The sequence below is a fragment of the Hydra vulgaris genome, chromosome 07, assembly GCF_038396675.1.
Source record: "Hydra vulgaris chromosome 07, alternate assembly HydraT2T_AEP".
NCBI classification, from domain to species: domain Eukaryota; kingdom Metazoa; phylum Cnidaria; class Hydrozoa; order Anthoathecata; family Hydridae; genus Hydra; species Hydra vulgaris.
In genome coordinates, this window is record NC_088926.1 from 40,103,171 (window position 1) to 40,125,176 (window position 22,006).

At 28.2% G+C, this 22,006-nt stretch overlaps 1 protein-coding gene across 9 annotated transcripts in view; it reads right to left on the reverse strand.

Annotated features, from left to right (window-relative positions):
* Positions 1–22,006, reverse strand: part of LOC136082480 (kinesin light chain 1-like) — a 62,263-nt gene that overhangs the window by 13,448 nt on the left and 26,809 nt on the right. The gene's annotated exons all lie outside the window — the stretch shown is intronic.

Sequence of the window (22,006 nt, forward strand, 5' to 3'; positions counted from 1 at the left end):
TATATATATATATATATATATAATATATATATATATATATTTATATATATATATACATATATATGAAGTTTATACAATATATATATAATGTTATATTCAATATATATATATATATAGTTATTTACAGCATATATATATATATATATATATATATAAAAAGTTTTATACAATATATATATATTAAGTTATATACAGTATATATATATATATATATAAAGTTATAAACAGTATATATATATATATATATATATATATATATAAAGTTATATACAATATATATATATAAAGTTATATACAATATATATATATAAAGTTATATACAATATATATAGAGACAGTTATATACAATATGTATAAAGAGTTGTATACAATATATATCAAATTATATTCAATATAAATATAAAATTATTTTTATATAATAGTTTTATATAATTTATTTATCAGTAAAGGAATGTTTTCAATTCATTATATGAATCACAAGCATGTGCTTATTTACTACAAGTACATTTTAAAACGTTGAAATAAATGTCGATAATAAAATTAAAGATTATAATTTTCTACCTTTGATGGTAAAAATTACATTTTTAATCTGAAGAGTTTTAGGAGAAATGGTTTGAGTTTTATAACATATTAAAAATAATGCATGTGTTACCAATAAAATTAAAGACTAACAGTTTACTTTAATTTTTTTACACGTTTTAACAACAGTGGAGAAGCTCCCAATTCGCGAGATAACCGTGAAAGCATTCGTTACAGGATTAAAGAATCATTTAAATGTAAAGACATGGTAATTTTAATTATTTTGTTTGAAATAAACCAATCAAGTTATTATTAAATTCGCTTTTTCTGTAAATTTTAAACATTTAAACGTAGTTTTGCAAGATTTGCAATAGGTAAACCTCGTGGGACCAATACGGGATACCCGGCGGGCATACCCATATAGGCCCCAGAGGAAAACCGCGGCCAAAATCCGGCGGGTTTCAGATGGGTTTTCCATATGGGTCCCAATTGCCAACCCAAATGGGCCCCTTACGGTTTTAAAGTACGGGATTTGACTGGGACCCTTACAGGATACCCGGCGGGCATACCGATATAGACCCCATATGGAAATAATGGGATACCGTTGCTTTTCACATACAGGACCCAGTTAACGACCTGTATAGGCCCATTACGGTACCCGTATGTTAATGTTGGCTGGAATATCTTCATCTATTAGGCTGGCGCAGATGAATTTTTAATACATTGTTTCCAATTTAGGATGTTTAATGCTGAATCTTCTTGACTCAATGCATGGGTTTTGCATGTGTTTCTGTTTTTATGAATAGACATCTCATTCTATTATATCCTAATGAGAGTAAACTCAGTTTTATGGTTCTGAGGCCAGCTTGTAGTCAGGTTTAACGAACACTGAGGTAGCTCTCAGAGAGGGTGATTCCATCAACAGCTGAAAAATATCAAAGTATTACCAGTGCCAAGTTGCGTATAGATGGTGTCGCTGTTTGTATTTTTGGTGTGCATTGCCGAGACCACATGTGGAGCCCTTTGTTACCGCTTAGGGTTTATTTATTGTAATGAAGCAATTGCTTGGGCTATTAAACGGTGTTCTGAGTACTATCTATGCTTTGAGTCAAGTTCTTTAACAAATTTAAATATGAATAATGAACTAAAAACTATAAAATATAAAAAACCATCATCATCACTAGGTTCTCTAAACCTGTCATTCACTAATATTCGTGGTCTTCTAAGTAACTTTTCTTCTGATGAGTCTTATCTCTTGCAAAGTTCACAAGACCTACTTGCTCTTTGTGAGACTAATTTGAGTACAGGTGTCTCATCTTGTAATCATAGTGTTGATGTTTATGTTCCTTTAATTCGTAAAGACTCCAATAGTCACATGCTTGGCCTGGTCATTTACATTCTTAAGAATTCACCAATTTGTCATGAAATTAGGTTTGAACCCACCGACTAATCTTTCATATGCTTTCGTTTAGCACCACTTCACTCTATCGCTTTTCTCTTTGCTCTATATCGCACTCCTTCATCTGAAGACTGCACTTTTTTTGATGTTATTTCTGATCGTATTGACCAAACCCTCTTTCTTTATTATTCAGCCTATATTGTTGTTTTTGGTGACTAAAATGCTCACCACTCTGAATGGCTTGGCCCTAGTGTCAGTGATTCGGCAGGCATTAAAGCCCACAACTTTTGCCTTTCTCAATCCCTAATTTTTTTCAGTCAATCGTTATCGCAATAATTTAGATCTTCCTAAATTTATGAACGGTGATGTACTCGATGAGTCATCCACCCTTCATCTTCTAGGATTAACTCTTAGTTCCGATCTCTCTTTCAAACCATATATCAAATCAGTTGCAAAATTAGCATCTGCTAAGGTTGCATCTCTTTATCGAGCTCGACACTTTCTTACCTCGGATTTTATTCTTTATCTCTATAAATCTGTAACCCAGCCTTGTATGGAATACTGTTGCCATATATAGGGCGGATCTTCTAATGATGCCCTATCTCTTGTAGACAATGTGAAAAAACGTATTGTAAACAAAGTTGGACCTGCTCTTACAACCAACCTCAAACCATTATCACATTGTCGTTATGTTGCTTCTCTTTCTCTTTTCTACAAATACTATAATGGGAACTGCTCTAAAGAGCTAACGTCTCTTGTGTTATCTGCTAAAATTAATTCTCGTGTTACTCGTTATTCAATTAAGTCTTATCCTTTTTCTTTGACTTCTCCTTAAACTCTTACTTGTCTTGTTTTTTTCCTCTAACATCAGTTTTTTGAAATTCTCTTCCTTTATTTTGCTTTCCTGATTCATATAATTTGCGATCCTTTAAGTGGTCCGTCAATCATTATCTTGCTCTACATTTTTCATCTTTTTTCTTCCAGTAACTTCCAACTTTAATTAGTGGTTGCTTGCAGCCTTGTTGGAAGCGAAGATGTTTAAAAAGATAAAAATACATGTTTAAACTAATATATCGATTGAGGATATGAGTTTGGTCAGGGTTTTAGTAATGATTAAAAGTTATAAAAGACAATTGTCTTTTATGAATTTTAATCATGATTAAAACCCTGACCGAACCCTTTTCCTCAGTCGATATATTTTTATTTAGTTCTTAGTATTCCTATTACCAAATATTACACAAAACATTTTCCATAATATTATGTATATAAGTAAATCAACAAAATAATTGTAGTTGTTAAAATGTTTTGGTTTGCAAAAAAGTTGAAGTTGATATTTGATAATGAAAACGACAAATTTATTCAAAATTTGTTTAAAACTCAATTTTTTTATTTAGTTAAATTTGTTTTAAAACACATTATGTTTTATTTAATGGTTTGCTTGATATAATATCTGAAAATTAAAAGAGACACTGTCACAATTTATACGAATTTAACAAAACATTTTATAAATATTTTCATATTTTTATTAATAGACTTCAATGCAATAAACTTTTTCAAATTAAATAAAAAGTAGAACTAAAGTAACGAAACTTTTTCAATAAAAAATTTTTTGCTTTAAATAAATAAGAAATGCTTTTTAAATCCAAAAACAGCAAATATCAGGCATATTACAATTAATAAATATCAGCAAATAACAAAAACATAACTGTCAATACATTAATGTCAACCTAACAAGACAAGCTCAATATGGTCGTTCTTTGTTTGATTTTGATGTATAAAGTTTTCAGTGGTTTTATATAAATTAATATAAGAAAGTATATTGTGATAATAACACTCAATTTTAATTAAGTAATGCAGTAAAGCATAAAAGTATTGAATATTGAAGTCAAACAAACTTTATCTTTAATCAAATTAAAGAAAAGCCATTGAACAGTATTGTCAAAAGGACTTTTTAATCCACCTATTTTAAATGATTTTGGATATTGAATTAAGTTTAAATAAAAAAAACATTATAATGGTCAAAATATCATATTTGTTCAGCAAATCATAATTTCAAAATACATGTTAATGTATTTCAAAATACATGTTAATGTATTTCAAAATACATGTTAATGTATTTCAAAATACATGTTAATGTATTTAAAAATACATGTTAATGTATTTCAAAATACATGTTAATGTATTTCAAAATACATGTTAATTTATTTCAAAATACATGTTAATGTATTTAAAAATACATGTTAATGTATTTCAAAATACATATTAATGTATTTCAAAATACATGTTAATTTATTTCAAAATACATGTTAATGTATTTCAAAATACATGTTAATGTATTTCAAAATACATGTTAATGTATTTCAAAATACATGTTAATGTATTTTAAAATACATGTTAATGTATTTCAAAATACATGTTAAAAGAATTCTTTGGTTTCAAAGAACATTTAAAAAATATGTTTAAGGATACTTTTCTTAAATTTCTAAATTCTGTTTCAAGTAGTTCTGTAATTTTCCTTACATAAAAAGTTTGAGACGAAAGTTTTTCTGTTAACAGAGTTTTAATCAGCTAGACTTTTTTTTACATGTATAATTTGTGAAATGCCTTGTGACATGTGTTGATATTTTATGCCTATTTTCTGATTTTTTTCATGCATAATGCTGTATCGCAAAAATCCAAAACAAACTTTCTTTGCTTATTTTTTAGATCTCTGATGAAGCTTTTTGATCATTTGTAAACATAAAATATATGCCCACACTTTTTAGTGTGTTTAATAAAACTACCAGTCTTCTTAAGTTTCAGATAGTAGTAGTTTCAGGAAGAACATTGTAAGCATTATTAGAAAAAAATAGTTTCTCTTTTGAGTCCATTATTTTGAATGCTTTTGATAACGTGGACAAAAATCAAACAACATAAGAGTTCCATCTGTAGTTAATCAAGGTTTTTCATTAAGTGTTACAACTAGATTTTTATCACATTTAATTACCTTTGCTTTGCTATTTGACCCTCTTACTGATTCTAAAGTTAAATGAATTTGATCACATAAAAATTAGGAACTTTGCTGTTTACAGGTTTGCGCAACATTTTTAAAAGAAATTTAAAACCATCAAAGTTATAACTTGTCTTACAAGTTATCATAACATCTTAAACGCTTTTTGAAAGAGAATTTATATCATTGGTTTTCCAAAAACAGTAACTTCCTGATACAATAACATTTTTGTAACATACGCCCTCTCACAGAGAATAATACTTCCTAGCAGAAATTTTCAAATCAAAAAAAAAAAAGAAAGTTCCTTGCATTTTCAGAAAAATCCATCTTAGAGAAAAATTGTGCAAAATTTTATTTTAGTTTAACCTATTCGAAGTTTTGATGTCAATCAGATCATATAATAAAGTGCTGCTAGACGTTTTAAAACTCGCATTAGGTGGACATTATGACCAACGAGTTTTCTTCTCTTTGTCTCTGGGAAAACCAATTACCGCATGCTTCCTCAATTACTGCATGCTTTCTTCATGAACAGACGTATTTTTGCAGCGTAAAAATTTAAAGAAAAAACCGCATAATTTTTAAATCTTTAGTATATATATTTTTTTTTTTGAGAAATAAATAAATTTTTTATATAATATGGCTGTTACATTATAAAAAATAGCAAAATTGTTCGAGAGCTATAAAAAAGAATTTTAATTGATGTTAAAACAGCAGGAAAAAGTTTTTATCGATATTATTAGTGGAAACTTAAAAATATTTAAATATTTACACATTAGAAAAAATAAAAAAAAGACATAAAAGATTTGAAACATAGCCTAAATTTTCATGAAGAACTAACGATGCAAAAGTTAAGAAATCAAATGTTTTCAGTCAGAAAGACAAATCAGAAATTACACACATGCAAAAAAAGAAGTGCCAGATGGAAGATCGATCGAGACGTAAGAATTTAAGAATAGATGGAATTAATGAAAATGAAGGTGAAAGCTGGGAGGAAACCGAACTGAAGGTAAAAAAAGTTTTTGAAGAATTGTTATCTGTTAAAAATGTCCAAATTGAATGGGCCCATAGAACTGGAAAGAAAGAATCAAATAAGCCGAGAACAAAAGTGATAAAACTTTTAGATTTTAAAGATAAAGTGGTAATTTTGAGCTAGTCAAGCTATCTAATCAAAAGAGAAAAACATTTATATAAACGAGGATTTCTGTTTTGAAATAACACAAATCGGGTAAAGTTTGAGGGATAAAATGTTTGAGGGAGAAAATCAAACTAGCGGCTGGTAAGTTTGCTTACATTTTTTATAATAAATTGATAATTGGCGATTGGGTTGCAAAGAAAGCAAAAGTTCTTCATATTTGTCATCAATTAACGAAATTTTATTTTTACTATTACTAAATTTAAATCAAACTGTTTTTAAAATGGAGGAAAATTTCATAATTAAATTTTCGGATAAAAATGACATTCTCGGTTATAATGATATCGACGCAAATTATTTTAATCACAAAATGTTAGAAGTTGTAATTGCTACATATTAAGTAAGGGGTCTTCCATAAAGTACGTACGCCGAAAACTTTGAAATTTGACTACCCCCTTCCCTCCTTTTGCTATGTGTGCTTTTAAGTCTTCACCCCCCTTAAAAATTACGTATGTATTTTAAATACCCCTCCCCCCCAAACATTTTTTTTCCTAAATATAAGTTTATTGAAGAAAAAAATAGGTGGAAGAGGTACCTACTCGTATAAAGATCCTTTATTCGACTTTAATATGTTTGCAGCACAGGATCCCAATTTAAAAAACATCTGTATAAACATCTATATAAAAATCTGTAAAAGCTTCTATATAAACATGTATTAATTCTAATAAAATTGATACGATATTGATGTGTGTGCGTGACTGAGAGGTTAATGTTGTGGACATGAATAGTGGAGACCGGAAATCAATTACCGGGTAGGCTATATTGTACTATCTTTTGTTTCAATGACGGATCAAATAAAAATAAACTATAATTAAGGCAAACGCTTTTTTTTTTGGCACGCCTCTTTAGGAGTCTGTAAAAAACGAGTCTTAAGCAAGATCAATTATATTGAAAACATAGCCTAAAACCAATACCGAGGGTAGGCTGCCCATTCCCCTTAATTGGAGGAGGAGGGAATGAGGAAAAGAGAAGCATCAAATTTTGTGGCCCTTTTGCTAATTTAAGGAGCTTTTTATTTTAGCAAAACCTAGCGGTAAAATGTGAAAAACTTTGAGAGCCTAATGACAAGTTTTATTTGGAAGGGAGGGAAGTGGGGAAGGGGGAGGGGGTGTAGATAATTGGTTGGCATTCAACCAATTAGCTACGGCACTGATAAAATATATTTTTAGTTGACTCAAAAAATAGGTTTACTGAAATACGCCTTCCTCAGAGCCAGTATTTAAGAGGTGGCAAGTGTGCATTGGCACACGCAGGATTTTTTGAGGTTCCGGATACAACACTTTCACACATTGTGCTAACTCCAAACTTAAGTATATTTATACCTATTCCCAATGAGGAGACCATGCAAAAAATGGAATGGCGGAGGGCTGAAAAAAAAAGCCTTAAAACGCTTGCACACTCCCTCCCCCTGCCCATACGTGTGGGCACTAATGCACAGTAGGTAAAAGTGACATTTTCTAGCCAAAACCCCGAAAACAAAAATTTTATTAACTTTTTTTATTAGCAACTGTTTATTACGTTGAAAAACACAATATGCGGAAAAAATAATATTTGTTTTGAAAAAACTTTAAATTTTGCTATACAATTACGCAAGTTATTTAAAAACTTCAATTTTTTTCATTTATAAAAAATTTCGTTAAATCACCCAACAAATTAACAACAAGGATATTATTTAAATTTATACTTTAAGTAGAGTATTCTGTTGTTGGCTCACGCAATAAATCAATGACACCAGATGGTAGACTTCTTTTTTGTTATCTTTTTTGTAAATGTGCAAATTAAAGGACCAGAAGCACATAAAAGATGGTGAAAAAGGTCTAAAATGTTTTTTTTCCGATCGCATTTTCTTTTAAAAATTTCACGTTAGATCTTAAAAACTTTATTGGTATTTACCTGAGCCTCTTTCGAAAACATACCTAATGGAAGAGTTAATAATTCAATGACTTCATAGCCATGAATCAAAATCTTATGAAATGTTTGGGCCATAGGACATCAAGGGTACAGGTCTACATATAGCAAAACAATTTCCCAACAGAATGTTTTAAATTTTGATGAGCTAATGTCATAATCACATGACATTGTGGCCAGAATAATATGAAGCCTTTTCATAAGATTTGTATCTATGTTCTTTATATTAGCTGAGACATCGTATTGCTGAAAAACTTCCCATGCAGTGTTACCATCGTTTGATGTACCTGCCCCACCAACTCTTGGTTGGTTTATGACAAGACCCATCTTTTATCGAAATTCAGCTTGAACTTGAATCTTTCTAAGTTTAACAATACTTTTTTCTTCTTCATTCATAGTCTCCACTTCATAATTGGCAACTTGTAAGAGATATGAAGCATTCATTCTAAAAACCTTATCTAAGCATGAAAAGTTGAAACACCATGCTCGATATAACCTTCTAAAAATTTTTTTTGAACTATTAAAAATAGATTGTTTATTTTGTTTGGAGATGCACCACACACTGAACAGCATTGGTAAGAGTTGCTAACTGTAGAAAAAATAGTTTGAATTTTTTCATCAATCATTGTTATATTTACAATATGTTATACTAAAACTTCTTTTATTGTACCGTCCTCCGATAACACACATACATAATTGACTCATATTCTGCAAGAACTACTTCTTTTGATTCTTTTTAGTATTTAAATCTGAGAGGCCAACAGTAACTAGTTGACGATAATTTTGGATTTCTCCAAGCAACTTGTTTTTTCTCATCTTTGAAAAGATTATAATTCTAGAGGAACAAAGCAAGTTATGAAAAGCGATTAGTCAGTATTAAGTTCACTCGTATCATCTGATTGCTGTTTATAAGCAGATTGCTCTGTTGCACCATTAAAACCAGCTTTGTATTTTACAATTAGTCTAGTACAATCTTTAAGCGAACTTAACACAACACTCACACAAAGTTGAACACAACCTTGATGCAGTATGAAAAAGAAGATCTTGTAATTGTACATTTGTAGAGTAATCACAGACTTGAATGTTTTCAGGGTAGCATTTATTTTTAGACTTTTTTACTATATGATATGATGGGTACAGAGAGTTAAATTGAAGATCATTATTTCTTAAATACTGATAAGTTTCTTTGGATACATTAGCATCTAAGACTAATGCTAAGGACTGTTCTGACGTAAGTGATCCTGTCGATAGTTCTATTTTGCATATTTTTTCAACAACTTTTGCTTCTATAAATCTTTTTTCTTTTTCCAAACTTTTACTTGCTGCATATAAAAGTTCGTTCGAATTGTATTTATCAAAAAGCTCGGAAACAACTCGATCTTTTGTTTGCACAGACGCATCTTCAAACAAAACTGAAAGACGTTCACATTAAATTATAACAAAAATTTAACAATAATTTAATTATCATAATAACAATTATTTAAATTTAAATATTATAAGTTCAAAAACTGCACTTGTTCTATTTGATTTTTTTCCATTTTTTTTCGCTTGATAAATGAATTTCGAAATAACTGACAAACTATCACTAGATTATTCAAAATTGCTTTCGGAAGCAAAGCCAAAAATTTTCGCACGTATTTCATTATTTTGAAGCAAATTATATTCCATTATATAATTCATAAGATATCTTCTATCCATTTTCATATGACCGTCTATCAATTTAATAACTTTTAGTTATTTTGAAATAAAGTAATTTAAATAAATATTTTGGGGCTTAATGATAAGACTAAATTTGTCTTCTTCTAGCCCCGGTCATGTAATTATTTTTTTATAAGTTACGACTGTAAATTTTTTTTTATCGGCAAAGTGTAAATAAAAAAATAAAAAAAAAAAAAAAAAAAAAAGCTAGTTAAAGGTTTTTAAGATTTTTTTACGTGACGTAACTAAGTAAATTCACTTCCCTTTATTTCTTATTGGTTGTTGTTGCGTTTTTTATCATAAACGTTTCGAATTTTTATCGAATACGTATAGTTTTATTGTTTTCGAAAATTTTAAAAAAGTAATAATTAATATTGGTAATGTCTCAAACTTGTACAAGGTGCAGGTTTTAGACATTACCAGTAGACATAAGTAAAATATGAAACTATGAACTTGTACAAGATACAAGTTCATAATTTCGCATTTTACTTAGTTTTTGTTACTTTAAAATGTATATTACTTTAAAATTTTTTTACTTTGAAAAATTGTATTAATTTAAACTGAAAAATTTTATGAATATAAGATGTATAAAAAAATAGTTTTTATTACTTTAATGGTAGCATAAAAAATGACAAATAATGGTTTCAATGCGATCTCAATGTATATTGAGCGAATACTATGCAGTAACTAGAAATCAAAAAAATAAAAAATAGTTTTTTTTAAACTCAAGTCTATAAAAAAAATTATTATGAATTCAAACCGTAGTTTATTATTATCGATAAAAAACACAATAACGAGAAACGTGTACGTAGTTATTTAAATTTGAAAGTGTATTCGTTTAGGCAGCTATAGGCAGCCAGTTTTTGAACCACGAGATCAGTACCTTTTTATTATACCTTTTTTAAGAATTTCATTAAAGATATCGGTTGTTATAATGCTGCCAATTAGGGTAGCTGAAGTTGAGGTTACTCTAGTAGGTTTGTTAATTAGTGGAATTGCTCCATGTTCTAACAAGTCATCGTAAAACTTTTTAATGTTGTTTTTAAAGTGATATTTAAAACAATTTAAATTTACGTCACCAATTATTTAATTTAGTTTCTTTTCCTTAAAACTACTTTTTAGAATATCATTACACAAAAATGCATCAAAACTTTCAATATGGCCAAATGGTGGGCGATAACAGGAGCTTATTTGTTTTAATTCCTCTTAAATTTATTATTATCAACAAAAAACGCAATAAAGAGTAACATGTACGTAGTTATTTAAATTTAAAAGTGTATTCGTTTAGGCAGCTATAGGCAGCCAGTTTTTGAACCACGAGATCAATACCATAGTGGTGTTTAACGATGTATAACTTTAAGTGGTTGATACAGGTTGATCTGTAGGTTATAAATGGTATGTTTGAAAGTTTTTTTTATTTTTTTACTCAAAATGAACGATGTTTTCTTTGTTAAAAATATTTATATATAGTTAATTTTTATTTATATTAATTTTATTTATAATAACTATTTATATATAGTTAATATTTATTTAAATATTAACATAATAATATGTAAGTTAATAATATGGTAAAAAAATTAACTTAAAGTTTTTTAATATTAGAAATGAAAGTTTTAAAAAAATGTAAAAAAAGAAAATTATCGAACTTTTTGTTTTTTTTGATGAAAAATTTTTAAGGCGATATTTAAATAACAAGTATGATATTTTATCGCAAAAATATTTTTCTAATAAAATATAATTTCTGGCTTAATATTATGTTATACGATTCTTGCCATTTTTTAAATTTCAAAATATCAAAATTTTTTGTATGGTTTTGCCACACTTTGACCCACTGTGTAATGTAATAATATTTTTAACTTTACTATCTAAAACTAAACTTAAATTTATGGACAGATTTTAAATTTTGTAGAAAAATATTGTAGATTACAAAAGTTGTGATCATCCAAAATTCCCCCCCCCCCCCTCATTTCGGAGGATGGGAAAATATGCATGGTCCTGCGGGCGCTTACGTATGTGTGCATAGAGGGAAACTATACACTATACTCCCTACACCATACATCTTTTTATGTTGACAAACAATGATCTTTAGTCTTATTTTAATAATCAACAAAAAAGTTGAACTTTAACTCCTTTATTGATTAGCTGGTTAATTGTGATAAATAAAAAATCGTAGTTCGTACTTTTAAATTAAAATCCTCCCCCCTCCCCCATACGCTTTCGGACGCTTTTCAAAGATCTCTCCCCTCCCCCATTTCCCCTATGAGCGTACGTACTTTATGGACAACCCCTAAATATTTCTCCGTTTCTGAATGTTCGCATCATGTTAAACAAAATAAAACACTTTTTCAATTTTAAATATCGATGTTCAAAGTTTGAATAAAAACTTTGAAAATTTAAAAGTATTATTAAGTAAACTTAAACAAGATATTAAAATTGTATCTCGGACAAAAACTTGGTGTAAAAGTGGTGAAACAAATTATGAATACAAAATAGTTAATTACAATTTATCAACTATGTGAATTTAATGCAGGTGGGGGCGTTAGTATTTTTATCCACAATTCACTTAATTATATTTTACGTAACGACTTCTGTGTTGATGAAGCAGGTCGTGAACCATTATGCATTGAATTAGTAAAAAAACTGAAAAAATATAATTATAAATAGTATTTATAGACCACCATATGCTTATATGAAAAGTTTAAAACTCATCTTAAATCATTTCTAAACAAAATTAAAAATTCCAGGAAACATATTTATTTGGTCGGTGATTTTAAGATAATCCTAATCAACTATGCTTCTAATAATAATGCTAAGAGTTTTATAAATACTCTTTTAGAAAATATCGTTACTCCAACTATAAACAACTCAACAAGACTTACAAAAAAATCTTCTACTCTACTTGATAACATCATAACTAACAGTTTTTATAATATTCCTCTATACACAGGTATTCCTGACAGACTGATTTATTTCACAACGTTGACAGACTGATTTATTTTACAACGTTGACAGACTGATTTATCGGATCATTTTCCAACATTCTTAGCTACCAATAACTTTTTAAATAACAATATTGCCACAAAATCCATAATATTTTGGCGACAGATCAATGAAAACTCTTTAAAGCATTTTAAAAACTGTTTAAAAAAAAATGTTGATTGAAATTTAATTTTGCAATCAAGTGATGCTAACAATGCTTATAACTTATTTCTAGGTCATATTTACTAGCAATATAAAGCAGTGGTTCCAGAAAATAAATTCAAATCACTTCAAAGTCCCTGGATGTCAAAAGGCTTACTAAAATCTTCAAAAAAGATAGAAAAATTTTATTTAAAGTATTTAAAAAAAAAATCTTAAAAAAATGAAATAACTTATATTCGAAAAAACAAATAGATACTCAAAAAAGCTCTTTTATGCTCAGTTATTAAAAAAAACCAACAGAAAAAATACGGAATGTTATTAAGGATTTAATTGGAAAAAAGCATTCTCCCATAAAACCTTTTAATTTATGGAAAATTAGTTTATGAAAAATCTATTATAGCTGAAGAACTAAGCAACTACTTTGTTAATATTAGTCCAAAATTGGCTGCCTAAATTCCACCCAACTCCACTCCTTTTGATTCATATTTAAAGACTTATAATAAACTTATGGACAAAACTAGTTTAAAACTTAGCGAGATGAGAACTGCATTTAGCAGTCTCAAAATTAAAAAAAGTGAATAATAAAAGTGAAGGTTTTGAGAAAGTTAGTATTGATATTGTCAAATCATTTGATATTATTAAACCTTCTTTTTTCATGTTTTTGATCGTTCATTTAAGACAGGTTTTGTTTGTTCCTGACAAACTAAAAATTGCCCGTATAACACCAATTTTTAAATCTGGAGATAAATCAAATATTTTAAATTACAGGCCTATATCTATACTACCTTATTTTTCAAAATTGCTGGAGAGAATAATGTATAATAAGCTATATAATTATCTAACTGAGAACAACATGTTGTGTTGCAAGCAATTTGATTTTAAAAAAAAAGTTCTACTGAAAATGCGTTGATTTTGATTTTTTTTTTTCAAAAGCATTTGATTCCGTAAACCACAACATATTAATAAAAAAACTTGAAAACTACAGAGTGAAAAAGAAAAGTTTACTTTGGTTCAAAGGATGAATCTGACAAACCGAAAGCAATTTTTATATTATTTTTATTTATTTATTTATTATTATTATTATTTGCAATATATTATAATTTACAATGAAATAAATCGTGTTAATAAATAAGAGAGCTGGAGCAAGCAGAAGACATAAACTGTCTTATCATCGAGCCCCATTTTCATTGAAAAAATCGTCAGTTTATATACAAAAATGAAAAGTAGCTAAGTACATAATAAGAATTTTACACATGTTAGTTACAATATAAATATTAATATAATATAAATATTAGTGTTGAAATACTCAATATATCAAAGATTAACAACAACATGAAAGTATTAAAGTTTTTTAACAAAAAAATAAATAAATAAAAATAAAACTGCAGCAAAAGAGAAATAGTGTCAATAACTATTTTTTTAGATCATTTATATTATTTATGTATTTATTTTAAAAGAGATTTTTTAAATCAAAGTCATTTTGTAATAAGAGACTCTTAGATTCCTTCCTGATTTGTTCCAAAGAGATGTTTTGAATATTCTTTTTTTTTGTAATAAATTTTGAAAAGTGTTTCCATAGAAACGGTCCACGGTATTGAATTTGGTAAGAACTTTTGTATAAAGTTAAATTTAGTTAAATTTAAATTAATAAAATCTAAAAAAAATTAATTTACTTAAATTAGTTTTTGATACAATAAAGTTGTTAATTGAAAACTTAGTAGGATACTTGTGCGAGATTTAAGGTAAAGAAAATTTAGTAGGATACTTGTGCGAGATTTAAGAGATTTAAGATTAAATATAAGGTCAGATACTATCTAAATAAACAAAATTTGATTCAACTCTACTACTCATTAATACATAGCTATATAAATTATACCAATATTGTTTGGGGAAGTACCTCTAAAAGTAAGTTACGAAATCTCTACCATCGTCAGAAACACGCAATGCATTTAATACGTTTTGAAAATCGTTTTTCTCATTCTAATATTTTGTTTAAAAACGTTAAGCACTTAACGTTTACGAACTCAATGTCTATAATATTTTATGTTTTATGTTTCGTTGTAAAAGTGAACAACCATTGTTCATTTTTAAAGATCTTTTTTCCCATAAAGCTATAAACAAATATACTTTACGAAATAATAATTTAATAATTGAACCCTTTTGTCAAACAAAGTTTAATCAATTTTGCATAAACTATCGAGCACCGTATTTATGGAACAAAATTGTTGTTCCAAATTTTGATTTGTCAATTTCGTTTTCTGTTTTTAAAACTAAATTAAAAAACTTTATTCTTTCTACTGACAATATATATAAATATTTTTGAAATGTAAAATTATTTTCTGTTTTTGATTATTCTACATTGTTAATAATTATTAAATCAATTGTATTTTTATTATATTATATATACACGTTTGATATATTTTATATGGTACTGACGACAAGATCTTTTGGTTCTTCTTTCAGATACCAAGTTTATGTATTGTTATATTGTTATATTACGATTAATAATTGTAAACTAAAAATGAAAAAAAAAAAAAAAAAAAAAAAAAAAAAGATTTCACTAAAGTAAGACTGAAATACAATAGGAAAAAGCCCAAGTTTTATTTTAAACATGAATCATGAATTGTAGAACTTAGTGTATATTAAGTTTATAGATACTTAGGGCACCAAGCTTCCTTAAATGAGGTTCGCAATGAAAAGTTTTGTGTGCACCAAATACAATCCTGCATGTGTGTTTTTGCTTACTATAAATTTTTTAATTTACTATAAATATCTATACTACCCGATACAATATTACAGTACGAGATAAAGCTATGAATAAATGAAAAGTTTATTTTTTTTCAAAGAAGCAGTGTTAAGATGTGGTTTAGTTTTATATAATATAGAAATATTTATTGAGATTTTATTTTTTATGTATTTTATATGTGGTTTCCAAGACAAATTTTCATCTAGTATTACTCCTAAAAAATTAACGATTGGTTTCATTTTAATAAATGTTTTATTGATTAGAAAGTTAGGTAATTTTAGAGAAACATCGTCACGTTTACTAGGTTTGGAGAACAAAATAAATTTAGTTTTTTCTAAATTTAACTAAATTATGATCAAAGTAACACATTTCCATATTCCATAACTTCCGGGTTTCCTCATGGCTCTATTTATGGACCACTCTTATTTCTATTGTACATAAATGACTTAAAGATAGCAAAAAATCTATTAGACCAAATTTTGTTTGCTGATGATTCCAATCTTTTTTGTTTTTACAGAGATATTAAAACGCTTTTTAAAATAGTTAACGAACAGTTATGTAAAGTTAATGAATGGTTCGTGAGTAACAAACTTTCACTAAACGTGGATAAAACAAAATATAAATTTTTCCATAAAGTAAATAAATCAGAAAACATTTTTCTAAAATTAACAAATCTTATTACTAATAATACTTATATTTAAAGGGAAACATACGTAAACTTTTTACGAGTAAAACTGGATGAATATTTACTTTGGTATTCACATATAAACAGACCCACTGAGAGGGGGGTACAGGCGGTGCACTGCTCCAGGGCCCATAGAACAATTGGGGCCCATTAACCAAAGCTTTTTCTAAAATAATTACAATAATAATTACAAAAATTTATTGGTGACATACTTAAAAAACACATATTTTGCACATTTAGAAAAAGATATTCATACACTTTAAAGATCGGCATATTTTGGTCCCACTAAAAAATTCTAAAGAGAATCTAACTAGAGCTTGAAAGTTAGAAACTAACTAGTCGCTGTCTGCAGTAATCTAGCTCGAATATAGGTTGAAATGTCTCCATACTTTCCTCTATTTATTCTCGTTATTTTCCCATTATTAATTGTAACTTACAATTTCTATTTAGAATTTAGAATTTTATTCTATTCTATATAGAAATTAGAATTCTAGTTAGATTCTCTTTAGAATTTTTCAGTCGGGTCTTTTCTCTTTTTCAAATTTTCTTTTATGCAGACTTAATTGAAAGTACATTCCTATTGTTCCTATAAGTTCAATGTGCAGCTGATAAATTTTAGTCTTTTCTCCTTTTCAATTTAAAAGTACATTTAAGGTTTTGCTAATAATTGTTTTCTTCCAATATTGTGTAGTGTTACTGCTTTTTGATATTGCTTTTTGATATTGCTAACGGTAACGATTTTTATTTATAATAATTAATCAATACCTTGTTTAAATTAGGTAATAATTATAATTGACTTATTTTACTGTTAATAAATAACCTGTAAAGCAGTATTATAAAGTCTTATAATAAATTGCATATTTTTGGAATGCTCTATTCTTCTTTATATTTTGTATTTAATAGCATGACATTTTTACAATTGTAATTTTAGAAATTATCATAAACGATGCTGCTTCTTCACAAGTCAGGATGTCAAAAAAGGAAAGAAAGACAAAAACATATAATGAATGGAAAAAAGGGTATGCGGACGCTTATTGACGTTGGAGTCACTGCATCAAATCTCAATGATAATAAACAGGAGGACACTGTTTCTAAAGCAAATAATGTAGATAAAATAAGCGATGATTTAACTGACTGTTTTGATGGGGAAAAAATTGAAACGTTTGAAGATAATTAAGATGATTCAAATGGAATTGAGATTGTAAGCCTTTCTGCTTCTAATTGTGGTCAGGTCCTACTTGATATTGGTAATCTTTTGAGTGAAATTCCCTCTCAATCTGAGATAGAAAAGTATGTCACAAATGACCATGTCGATTTTCCTAACATATTACCCAAAGATATTAGCAATCAGGTTTTTCCTCAGACAATTTTAAATTTTAAGAATGTCAACGGTGAAGTCCATAAAAGAGACTGTCTGGTTTGGAGTCAACATAAACAGGCATTTTTTTGCTTTCCATGTCGATTATTTTCTGGTAATATTTCCAAAAGCTCTGTTATTGAGAGAAATTTAAGTTCGCGATCAGTATTGGCTTCACCTGGTGGATATGCAGCAACTGGTAAATGGCGAAAGTTGTGTAACAGGATTCCAGAGCATGAGAGGACTAATGTCCACAAAGAATATTACCAAGCTTGGTGAGAATTAGAAAGACGTTTTTTATTTGGAAAGGATATTAAAACTTACTGGGAAAGCTCGATTAAATTGCAATCAACGAAATGGTCCAATATTCTTAAAAGAATATTAGATGTTATCCTATTTTTGGGTGAACGTGGATTGGCTTTTCTGGGATCCTCTCTGCGAATTGGAGATGTAGATAATTGCAACTTTTTGGATCTTATAGAGTTACTTTCACATTGGGATCCTATACTTAAAGAGCATGTATTATCAGTGAAAGAATCTCAGCGAAAAGGCAAAAAGACTTCAAGTTCATTATCTATCAACTGATACTCAAAATGAATTCATTGTAGAATGCTCAGACTTGGTGCGACAGCATATTTTACTAGAAAGAAGATCTGCTAAGTATTTCGCAATAATGGTCGATGCAACACCAGAATCGTCACATACAGAGCAAACAACATTCATATTACAATATTTAATATTAAAACATTCAAAATATGAAATTTTTGAACGATTTCTAACATATGTAGATTGCAACAATAAAACTGGGGATGAAATATTTCAAATGGTAGTGGAAACATTTCAACATAACTCCATTCCTCTCTCAGATTGCAGGGCACAAGCATATGACAATGGATCAAATATGGCTGGAAAATACAATGGTGTGCAATCCAAAATACTTCATTTATGTCCATTAGCACTATTTTCCCCTTGTGGATGTCACACACTTAATCTTGTGGGAAACGATGCGGCAGAATGTATTCCTGAAGCTGTAACATTTTTTGGAACGATTCAAACAGTATATAATTTGTTCAGCTCAAGTCCAAAACGATGGGAGATATTATCAAAACACATCAATTGCTCACTAAAAGGAATCTCACATACAAGGTGGACAGATCGTGTTGAAAGTGTCAAACCTTTTTTCAGCACAACTTTCTGGGATTAAATTGTCATTGGAAGAGCTTTTAGAATTAAATTTGACTTCTAAAATAAGAACTGAAGTAGAAGGTGCCTTATATTATATTAATTCATTTACCTGCATAATAATGTCATCAATATGGTACAAAATTCTTGTTCCGATTGATTTTTGCAACAAAGTTATTCAAGCAAGAAATGCAACTTTAGATGTGGAAGTGGACAACATAAACCACTTGACAACTTCTTGAGCTTCGGAATAAATGGAAAGAATCAAAGAATGTTGCAATGAATTTGGATATAGATGTCAAACTATCAAGAGGACGTGGTGGTGCAAATCGCAAAAAAGCCAGAGTTGTTGGCAAGCCAGAGGATCAAGGGTTTACAGATTTAAATGAAGATGAGACCATGGAGGAGTCATGCTTTAGAAGATTTGTTTTCTATGTGGTATTAGATAGTGTTATTGGTGGCCTTACTGTTAGATTCAAAGCAGCACAGAGCATTTCAGATAAGTTTAGCTTCATGTGAAATTATCTCAATATTGATTTGGATACATTGGAAATGAAAGCTAAATTATTAAGTGAAGAGTATTCAGCAGATGTTAGCGAAGATATTGTAATGGAAATAAAACAGTTAAAATCTATACATTATGCAAATTTTGGGTCGAATCAATTAAGCCCCTTTGAACTCCTATATTCGATTAGTCGAACTAGTTTACATGGCCTATTTCCAAATATTTGTGTATGCTTTTTCTTAACAATTCCTGCTACAATTGCATCCGCCGAACGCTCATTCAGCAAACTAAATCTGATTAAAAACTTTTTAAGAACTACAATGCTACAACGACGGCCAGTGGATTTGGCAATGTTGAGTCTCGAATCTTCAATATCTAGGTCAATTGATTTTGACAAAGTTATTCGAAATTTTGCTTCAAAAAAAGCAAGAAAAGCACCTTTGTTTTGTAAATGAACTATTCTTGGAATAAACTATTTGTTAAAATTCTGTTTTTGTTAGTACTTGTATATTTGTTGAGATTGATTATTGTATTATTGAACATGGTTGAAACGTAACAAATAGTCTGAAATTTTATTTCAGAAATATCCTTTAATCCAATAATGAAAGAGAAACTAATTACATTAAAAAAAAAACAAAAAACAGTAAGTCAAAACGGTTAATAATTATTCTTTAAATTAATATTCTTTCGTAAATGAAATAATTGTAGCTAGAAATAAAATTGTAATGCAAGACTGCATCCTCATTGTGAACAATTGCCGATTTCAAAAACCAATGTGGAATTAAGGCACAATTGATTCAGTAAAAGCATTAAAATATTAAAATTGAGTAAAGGGCCCAAAAATATCTCTTGCACCGTCTAAAATTATGGCTCTCGGCGGGCCTGCCTATAAATAGTATTGAATCAATACTTTAAAAAAAAAATCGCAATGATGTTTAAGACTAAACCTTATCTTAATGTAACATCCCTGAAAAAATTGTATTTTGCCTTTATTCACAGTTATTTTTCTTACTGTAATATTGCGTGGGCTAGTACTGGCTATACAAAACTTAAGAAAATCTACAACAAATAAAAACATACGTGCAGAATAGATTTTAGAGCCTACAGAAATACTTCTTGCGAACCACTTCTCGTGCGATCGGTGCTTTAAATTTGTAAATTCAACTTAATCAAGTTTTATTGTTTATTTTTAAAACTAAAATGAGATTGTCACCAAATTATTTTATCATAATTTTTCAAACTTTTTTAAAATTAATTATAAATATGCAACAAAATTTTCAGATAATAACTTTGTTCTCCTCAAATATAATTTAAAATTAACTTCCTATTCAATTAAATACCGCGGATCTTATCCATGGAAAAAAATCTCAGAGATATTCAACAAAAACAAGACTACATTAGTGCACTTTAGAAAGTGAATCAAAACGATTATTACTGTTCAGAAATCTTAATTTATCCGACTTTAAATGTTTCTTTTAAAGAAAGCTTTATCGAATAAAAACAAATGTGTTCATTTCAATGAAATTTAAGTGATGATATTAAAAAGTCATCTCGTGATTGTGTTAATTATGAAAAGTTATATTAATATTATTTTATTCAAAAATTTTTAAGTGATTCCTAAACATTCAGCAGTTGTAAGCATTTCAACAATTGTTAGTTATTTGCTGTTTTGAATTTCTTTAATTTCTTTGTTATTTTCTGTTTTAATTCTGATTTATGTTTATATATATGTATTTGTATGTTACGGTTATGTAGAATTATTTTTTATATGGGGCAAGGCGATAAGGCAAACTGTGCCTTCTCCTTGCTCCAGCCATTAATTTTGATTCATGTATATGCAGTGTAAACATTCTTTAACGGCGAATTAAATTACACATAAAAAAAATCTATAAATTTTTTAAAACGGTTCTAAATCGTTTGACTTCTTCAATGATAAATAACTTGTAGGACAGCAATAAACATATTTCTTTATTTTTCAGAAGCATAAACAAATTTCATCTTTTTCATAAAAGACTAAATAAATAAACTAACAGATGGTGCTATTTAAGTCTTTATAATTATAAAACCCTTTCATATAATGATTGCCATCCACTTCATTAAAAAAAGTTAAAATTTTTTTTTTTTGCTACAGGTTTTCGCATGATGACTTTTAGTCACAACGTAAGACGTCCTTGTTAATAAAAGGATTGCAGCTAAATAGACTGCAAATATAATAAACTATCAGGGGGTATGTATAGAGTTGCCTCAAAACATGACAAAATGACTTTTGCTACAGTTGCTAGAGTCTATTTCCCATTTTATTTAACTCTCGGTTTAATTTAAGTTGACACGCTGCAAATTTTTTATAATTCTTTCAAAAATTTATAGGCATGTGAGACAAATCCATTAAAAACATAGATTTTTTAGAAGTAAAAAAAGATATATATTGAAATATATATATATATATATATATATATATTTATATATATATATATATATATATATATATATATATATATATATATATATATATATATATATATATACATATGTAAATAAAGACCTTAAATCATGACCTCTATATGTAAATAAAGGTCATGATTTAAAATTTTTTTTTGCTTTCAATGTTGCCATTGAAATGTCTATAGGTCATGCCGCCACTTTTTGTAAATCTTGCAAACCTATTAAGACCACTTAATTGTTGGC